This window comes from Lathyrus oleraceus, chromosome 6 (genome assembly GCF_024323335.1).
Source record: "Lathyrus oleraceus cultivar Zhongwan6 chromosome 6, CAAS_Psat_ZW6_1.0, whole genome shotgun sequence".
NCBI lineage: Eukaryota > Viridiplantae > Streptophyta > Magnoliopsida > Fabales > Fabaceae > Lathyrus > Lathyrus oleraceus.
The window spans coordinates 252228720-252237167 of record NC_066584.1 but is presented as its reverse complement, the minus strand read 5'-3'; positions in this window follow the sequence as shown (position 1 = coordinate 252237167).

The following is an 8448-nucleotide window of genomic DNA, read 5'->3' as shown; positions in this document are numbered from 1 at the left end:
GCTCAGAGGTCATCAGTCAATGCACAATCAGTCAGAAACCCTAGAAAGTCAACCTTGGTCAACTGTGGTTGATTTTATGGTTTTGATGGATGGATTTGGTTTGAGAGAGCTTATTCATGTCCCAATAGGCCTCATATATCTTGGCAAACAATATCATTGAAGAATTTGAAGCGAAATCAGAAATTTCCAAAAATAGAAACTGGACCTGTAATTTTAACTGCCAAAAATGGAAACTTCTTGAGCCTAAGCTTATATCATGATACAAGCTTCAAATGAATTTTTTCCCAACATGAAAGTTGAAGATCTTGTTCTCCCATTTCCAAAAAGTCCAAGAACTCTCAATTCCCATGTATGGTTGGCAAGATATGATCAAATCATTTTCACAAAATCTTGAACTTCAAAAGGGCATATCTCTCAAACCATTTGGCCAAAATTGGTGAGGTTTTTTCCAACAAACCACATTTAACCTCCTCTTTCCAAAAATATAAATTTCATGTGCTAAAACATTGCCAATCAAAATGGCACTTTTGAACCTAGCATGCTTAATTTCAAGTGAAGTGAAAATTTGAAGTTTTGATTTAAGCAATTTCTGTCAAATTGGCCAATTGGGATTGGTTTAGGACATCATTTAAGACTTGTGCAAGGCCCAAAATCGTGCAGAACTCATACCTCCATGTGCACTTGGTGAAAATTAGCAAAAGAGCAATTTGGCTTCATTAAGGCAAAGCATGATTAGCATTTACTTACCAATGCTTAAACAGAAGTATATAAACATATTTTCTGTCATTTCAACCCTAGCAGCAGCCATCTAACATCAGAAAACTCTCATTCTCTCTCAATTTCCATTTTCTCACTTTGCATATTTCTGCTGAAACTTCAAAAGAGCCCGAGCATCCATTGGTTTTTTCATCACCTGGCCAACATTTGGAAGCAATTTGAAGCACCAAACCCCAGCTGGAAGTTCATCTCATGTTCTGTTTTTCCAAAGCTCCAACAATGGTGAAAATCGATTTGAAAGATTCCAAGCCTTGCTGAGCTAGATTGCTTCAAGTATCCATCATTACCAACCATAAGGAGGACCTGTTTCAAGTCAAAGCATCCAAAGCACCACTGTTTCTCCATTTGCTTCAAAAACAAGTAAGGTTTCGACCACCTTTTTTCTCTAATCCATGCTATGTGTTAAATAGATCTTGCCTTGTTGGTTATAATGCAACTTGAATCGCATGAAATGAGTGAGTATTGAGTGAAATATCTGGAAATGAAGTTTGGTGTTCATTGATGATTTTGCTCGATGCATGTTATTCAGTGTGTTTCAATGCAATTGGTTGATGGATTTGTAATGTTTGAAGTTTGTTTGTTCGATTGGTATGGCTAATTTCAAATTCTGGGCGATTTAATTTTTCATGTTTGAATGAGAGTGATGAATGTTCACTGTTCCATTTGAAAACCCTAAATGTATTTCCAGAAATCTGAGTTTCACGTGATTGTTTGTTGCTGTATGATGTCGCATGAAGTTCACTATATCACTGCCATGCTGTTTATGAAGTTCTGGTTGAAATTTGTTTTATGATGATTTGAATGAAGAAGATGAGTTACTGTTGAAAACCCTAAACATGCATTTTGCCCAGAACACTGTGCCCAGAAAACCCTAATTTTTTCCACCCAGATTTCTGTTTGGTCTGAATATCGTGTTTGGTTGGCTGGATTCGTTTTTCGCTTGCATGAGAACACTGTTTTATTGCCATGCACAAATCACTGCTTGCCACGCATCTAAACGGTACGCACCGTTTCATTAAAACATCCACAAAATTACAACACTGCCACCGGTCACAGTTATTTTGATTAATTCATTTATTTGTTTCAATAATTATTTCATTTTGTTACACAATTTTACAAAAATCACATCTCATTCATTGTTAATCCAAAATTCATGGGAATTTCTGCATTGTGTTCATCTTGATGTCTAGAATTTTATCATGATTTTTCCAGAATTTTTGCATGGTCGAATTTTAATTGGTGCTAAGGTTTTGTTCATGTGTCAATATTTTGTACCCTTTGCCAATTCAATTGTGAAATGATAAGGATATATCCAATGACCCTGAAATTTTTTGTGCTTAATCTACACTCATCCATGGTGATTTTGATATAGAGTTCTTGAATTTATCTTATTTGGTTGCTGAGTTATGAATTTTTGAACTAGGGTGTGACAATTTGTGTCACACCATTGATAGGCAACTTCCTGATTTTTGTATCCATGCCTATTGACCTCCAATTGACCTCAAGTTTTGCATGAACCTTCTATTATGTGTCTAGTTCACATGTGAATTTTCTTAGAATTAATTGTGCCATTTCCTAATTGTTTGGGATTTTTCCCCCCTGTCTAGTCAAATGTTGACTTTGTGTGATACATCTTGACATTCCATTTGGGAAATTCTCATACTTTATTAGATGATCATGAAATTTTACATGTGATTAGTAGACATCTAAATCTTTGTCATGGTGTTGATACCATTCATTTCTCATATGTTATCACTAATTTATGAATTTTTGAAGTTGATACATGTTTGTTTGACCTCTTTGAGCATGCTTAAAATTGCTTTGACTTTCTGATTTTCATTGACTGCCTTCCACTTGTCCAAATGCAATGAAATTTGACATGCTTACCATTCTATGTGTTAGGAGTGATCATGATTTATTTGGTAATTTTTGGAAATGTTTGAGTTGACTTTTGATGCAAGTCATTCTGTTGACTTCTATGAGCTTTCATTTGTCATGTTTTGATTTCTTTTGCTTATGAATTGATGTTGATGCATGATATGAGCATGGAACCAATTGGAATTGTTTCTTGATTGATTAAACATGATTTGGATTGCTTGCCCTTTGCTGTTTTGCCTTTTTCATTCTCTTTTGACCCTAGGCTTGCCCTAGTGGTCCTGTTACTCACTGTTGAGCTTATGTTTTCAGGTTGAACACCAAATGACCAATGAGATCAATTTCTTTTGATTAAGCTTGTTTGAATATCATTGTCTAACATCTTGGTTTTGTAGGTGGCTCGACTCATATGATCTGAGTCTGGTGCTTTGCACAGTTGATTATCTGATTTGACTGTTGATTCCTATTTCCTTTGTTTTAACTTGTGAACTGTATACTGATCTGTTTGACCATTTCAGGTACCATTAGTTGCTTAAGTTCTTTGAACTTGCTTTGCTTTGCTATTTAGCAACTTGCTTGAGGTATAATTCCTTTTTCTTCATGTAGTCTGGAAGACCTGGCCTGTTACTTGGCCAGGCAACTGTCTGAAGTCCTCCTTAAGAGGCAATGTTTGTGTATGTTTAATTTGTCCTTGTACAGAGTCAAAGACCTCCTAAGTGAAGAGGCAATTGGCAGAACCAAGGGATAAGCAACCTATCCCCTGCTATTCAGTGTGTCTTCTGTTTTGCTCACACCACTGTGTTGATGCATTACAGATAAAAACCCAAGATCTTGTGCAATTGCACAGTTGAGTCAGTATCAAATGTGTAGGAGGGTTCCCACTTTCTGAACCCACACATTCTTGTCAAATGCTCTCCCTGGTCAGGGATAAGAGCAATGAGGCACACCCCTCATCTCCTTTCATCTACTTCACCTTGGCTCTCAATGTCAAGGTTAAGAGCACCATCACCCATTTCCAGAGGTTTGTTTGTTGAGGTTGATATGACCCCTCGACTAAAACCTAACCCTTGTGTGAGCCCCTTGTGTGTATATAGTGTGTGCTACCTGTGCTTGTATGTTTATTTGACTTGCTTCCTGTGCAAGTTAGGTTTAGTTTAGACTAATCCTTGTTTGCTTTCGCCCTCGTTGCGATCCTTTCTCTCGCCCTCGTTGCAATCGAGCCTTTTCCTTTCTCTCGCCCTCGTTGCGATCGAGCCTTTTCCTTTCTCTCGCCCTCGTTGCGATCGAGCCTTTTCCTTTCTCTCGCCCTCATTGCGATCGAGACTTTTCCTTTCTCTCGCCCTCGTTGCGATCGAGACTTTCCCTTTCTCTTGCCCTAGTTGCAATCGAGACCCTTGCTTCCTGTGCAAGTCGTGATTAGGATAGGCTGGCTCCCTGTGCCAGTTAGCTAGAAACCTTAACTTAGGGATGATTTTGCATGACAACATCTAGGCTCGAGTCGTAGTCTCCCTAGTGTTGTGTCTCCCTCTGTTATCTGGTTAGGCTAGATCCTTTGTCCCTGCGTAGGGGAACTACATCGCCCTGATCTTCACACCAGATGAAGTATGTAGGCAGGAGATTGAGCTGATCTCTCCGGGCGCCCTTTTTTCTTTTTGTGTGTGTTGTTTGACAGTTGCTAGGCTCGAGTGCCTGACTCCTTAGCAATTCGTTGTCTATTTGTTTGAGTGTGTGTTTGACAGTTATAGGCTCGAGTCCCTGACTCCCTATTAACCTGTTGCGTTGTTGTGTGCTTGGAAGCCGATGTAAGTCCATCGAGTGGCATTTGGGTTCCAGTGTGTGTGTGTTTTGGTTCGGATGCTGATGTAAGTCCAGTGATTGGCATTCGGGCTCCACGTTTGCCTTTGTGTGTTTATTTGTGTGCGTGTCAGCCGAGCTACGAATGCTCTGATTCTCCTTCGTCCAAGGAGATACGTATGCATAGGATGCGATATCCTAGCGAGTATGTGTCGTTTCCCCAGTCCGAACTACTTCGACTCTGATGTCTATGCCTGATAGACTAAGTAGGCCCAGGATGCGACATCCTGCCGAGTCAGTTTCAGTCAGTTTCTTTTGTCTCCTTCAGCCAGTGTGTGTGAGTTTGAGCAGTGTTTAGCAACCATTTATCTTTCCTTTTGTGCGTGGATCCCGTAGAGTACTACGGATGCGTAGGGGTGCTAATACCTTCCCTTCGCATAACCGACTCCCGAACCCATCCTCTTTGGTCGCGAGACCATGTTCTTTCCTAGGTTTACTCTGAGCGTTTCCTTTCCCTCTTTTGGGATAAATAACGCACGGTGGCGGCTCTGTTGTTTCTTCTTTTCCCGCCGGTTTTTCGCGTAATGCGACAGCTGGCGACTCTGCTGGGGATATTCAGAAGTTGACCGGTGCTGGTCCATCTTCCCTGAGCAAGTCTCTCCTAGCGCTCTCTAGGATTAGGGTTTTGGTTGCTTTGTGCTGTGTTTATTTATTGCATTCATTATTTGTTCATTTCATTTATTGATTGCATTGATTGTGTGCATTAATGTTTGCATTCATTCATTATTCATCTGCCTGGCTGGTTGTCTGTTTTTCTTTGTGGGGTGGGAGTCAGTTGAGGTAAAAGGTCCAATACCCAGACCATGAGTGAAATCTAGGATGATTAGGAATAGAGTGATTCATGGGAAGCGGGTGGTATTGCGCCACTTAGCGGAACATTGATATCACGAGCAGTTCAGACCCTGGTGGGGTATCGTCGTTACATACTTCGGGTGTGTATATGATGGTATTCTGTGAAAGGTTATTTATGCTGCGTTTCTCTCAGCCTTTACCCTGGCCTAGACTACACCCGTGAGTGGGGAAGGGTTGATCATTACAGGTACTGTTGGTGACTCGGTTCTGTTGGTGACTATGAGTTCAGACAGTGTGTTCAGTTGACCTTGGATCTTTTAAGTTGGATTTGGGTTCCGAGTTTTGACTGAAGCTTCGACCTAGTGATCAGATTTGCACAACCGGCTAGTCCAGTCTGCATCATTTGTATCATAGCATATTTATTTTTCAAAAGAAACGCAATGAAAAAAATTGGAAAAAAAAAAATCAAAAAAAAAAAGAGAAAAAAAAAACTAATCTCTGCATGCATATCATTTCTCAGGTACATTCCAGAGCTTGTCTACTGATAGAGATGACAACAGTCTCAGAGCCGAAGCGGAAGACCTGTTCCTACAGTTTCCATCGTGAGCCGTTGACTTCACTGATTGAGTTGGGTAGCTTTGTGACAGATGATCGTCTGAAGAGTTTCGTTGGACAGTATGGAGATATCTTGACAGTGCTGAAGACAGTAGTGGATCCGGTGCCTCTGCAGACACTACTACAGTTCTATGATCCAGAGCTCAGATGCTTCACATTTCAAGATTATCAGCTAGCACCTACTCTCGAGGAGTACTCTATTCTGATGAACGTCCCGGTTCAGCATCAGACTCCCTTCTTGGACGTCCCAAAGGAGGTTGACTTCAGATTGATTGCCAGAGCTCTACGAATGAGTGTCAAGGAAGTTGGTGAGAATTGGAAGCCCTGTGGGGAAGTAGTGGGTCTGCCATTGAAGTTTCTGTTGAGAGTGGCCAGAGATGAAGCAGAAAAGGGAAATTGGGAAGTTTTTCACGCACAACTTGCCGCCTTGATATATGGAATCATTCTATTTCCCAGTATGCCAAATTTTGTTGATCATGCTGCCATCAGCATTTTTATCAGAGGGAATCCAGTCCCAACCCTTCTAGCTGATACTTACTATGCCATCCACAGTAGGCATGGTAAGGGTGGAGCCATCAGGTGCTGCTTACCTCTCCTGTTCAGATGGTTTATGTCGCTGCTGCCTGTCAGTGGACCATTTGTGGATACCAAGAGCACTCTTAAGTGGACTCAGAGGGTCATGTCGCTCACCTCCTACGACATCAGATGGCAGTCATACCGGATGGATGTGAAGGATGTTATCATGAGTTGTGGTGAATTCCGGAATGTGCCACTCGTGGGGACCAAGGGTTGCATCAATTACAACCCAGTTCTTTCTCTTCGCCAGCTAAGGTTTGTCATGAGTAGAAGGCCACTTGAAGCTGAGATAGTTGAGAGTGTGTATTTTGAGAAGCGTACTGACCCTGTTAGATTGGAGCAGATTGGGAGAGCCTGGAAATTTGTTGAAGCGAAGGATGGATCCGTCTTAGGGAAGAAGTTTGCCATTGCAATGCCCGATTACACTGATTGGGTAAAGAAGAGAGTGGAAACTTTGCTGCTACCCTACGATAGGATGGAGCCGTTGCAAGAGCAACCACCTTTGGTTCTTGCTGATAGTGTGCCTGCTGAGCACTATAAGCAAGCCTTGATGGAGAGTCGTCGTCTGAGAGAGAAGGAGCGGGACACTCAGATGGAACTGTACAAAGCTAAGGCTGATAAGCTGCACTTGGCCCATCAACTCAGGGAAGTGCAAGGAGAAGATGCTGGCAGAGCAAGGAGTAAGAAGAGATCATATGATGAGGTAGAATCCATGTTAGATGCAGAGCATAGGGAGTGCTTGAGATTACAGAGAGCAGAAGTCAACCATCAGAAGAAGATCAGAGACTTGGAGAAACAGCTCAAAGACAAAGACGTCCAGTTGAAGAAAGAGATGGAGTCGAGACAGAAGTCAGAGGACTATCTTGGAGGAGAAGTCTTGGAGCTCAGAAGACAGCTGAAAGAGAAGATCACCCCTCTACCAGAATGTTCAGAATGCACACTGTTGATAGACCAGTGCCATTACCTGAAGACCCTCATTCCGGAAGACCGTCTGTCTTAGACTGTACCTTTGTTTGTTTTTATTTGAGAATCACCTCCAGGCTTGTTGGATGGGATTCATTTCTTTGTACTCTGTTTATTCGAATATTTTGTTGACTCGGTTGTATTGACCTTTTTACCCTTATGTATAGATGAGGTTGTCAGTATTTCCCTGTTGTTCTCATTTTCCCTGTATCTGTATTGTTCTCTTGTTGCTGCAGGTTGCCATCTTTTGAGGATGGGTCAGGCTCTTTGAATGCCTGAGAAATGAGCATATCATGTGCATCATGCATATCATTTAACATCATACTCATATCATTTGCATAGCAGGTGTTCTTGTGTCGTCTTCTTACTGTGGGTTCCTGTGTTGAGGCAGGATAGCTGATCAAAGACCACACCGCTACTCAACGAGGCTCAACCATCAACGCAACATGGATCAAGTACAAGCCGAGTTGGCTGAGATGAGGGTAAACGTGGCCCAGTTCATGAACATGATGCAAGGGGTCGTTCAGGGGCAAGAGGAGCTGCGTGCCTTAGCCCAGAGACTGGAAGCCATGATTCCACCAGTCCACCGTGCTCCACCAGTGGGTGTACCCGTTCATGAGAATGTTGCGGTCACTATTCTCGTTGATGATTGTGCCGTGAGTGACGAATTGAAGGGGATCAGAATCAGTGAACAACCTTTTGCTGCAGAGACTGTTAATGTCAGAGCAACCCGCACTCCGGTTCGCCATCCTGGCTCTTCAAGTTCTTCCGGTTCTAAGAAGACATACTCTGGGGCACCCAAAAGGGGAGAAAGTGAAACAAATGCTGTGCACCGACGGAGGGTTGCAAACAGAGGACAGTATCGTCAGGCTGCCACTGTGACTATTCCAGCAACTCAACAGCAACAGAGAAGACCAGCTCAGCAGCATCAGCATCCACAACATCGTCCTCAGCAGCAGGCTTCTCAGCCTCACAATGGTAATCAAGCTGGTACAA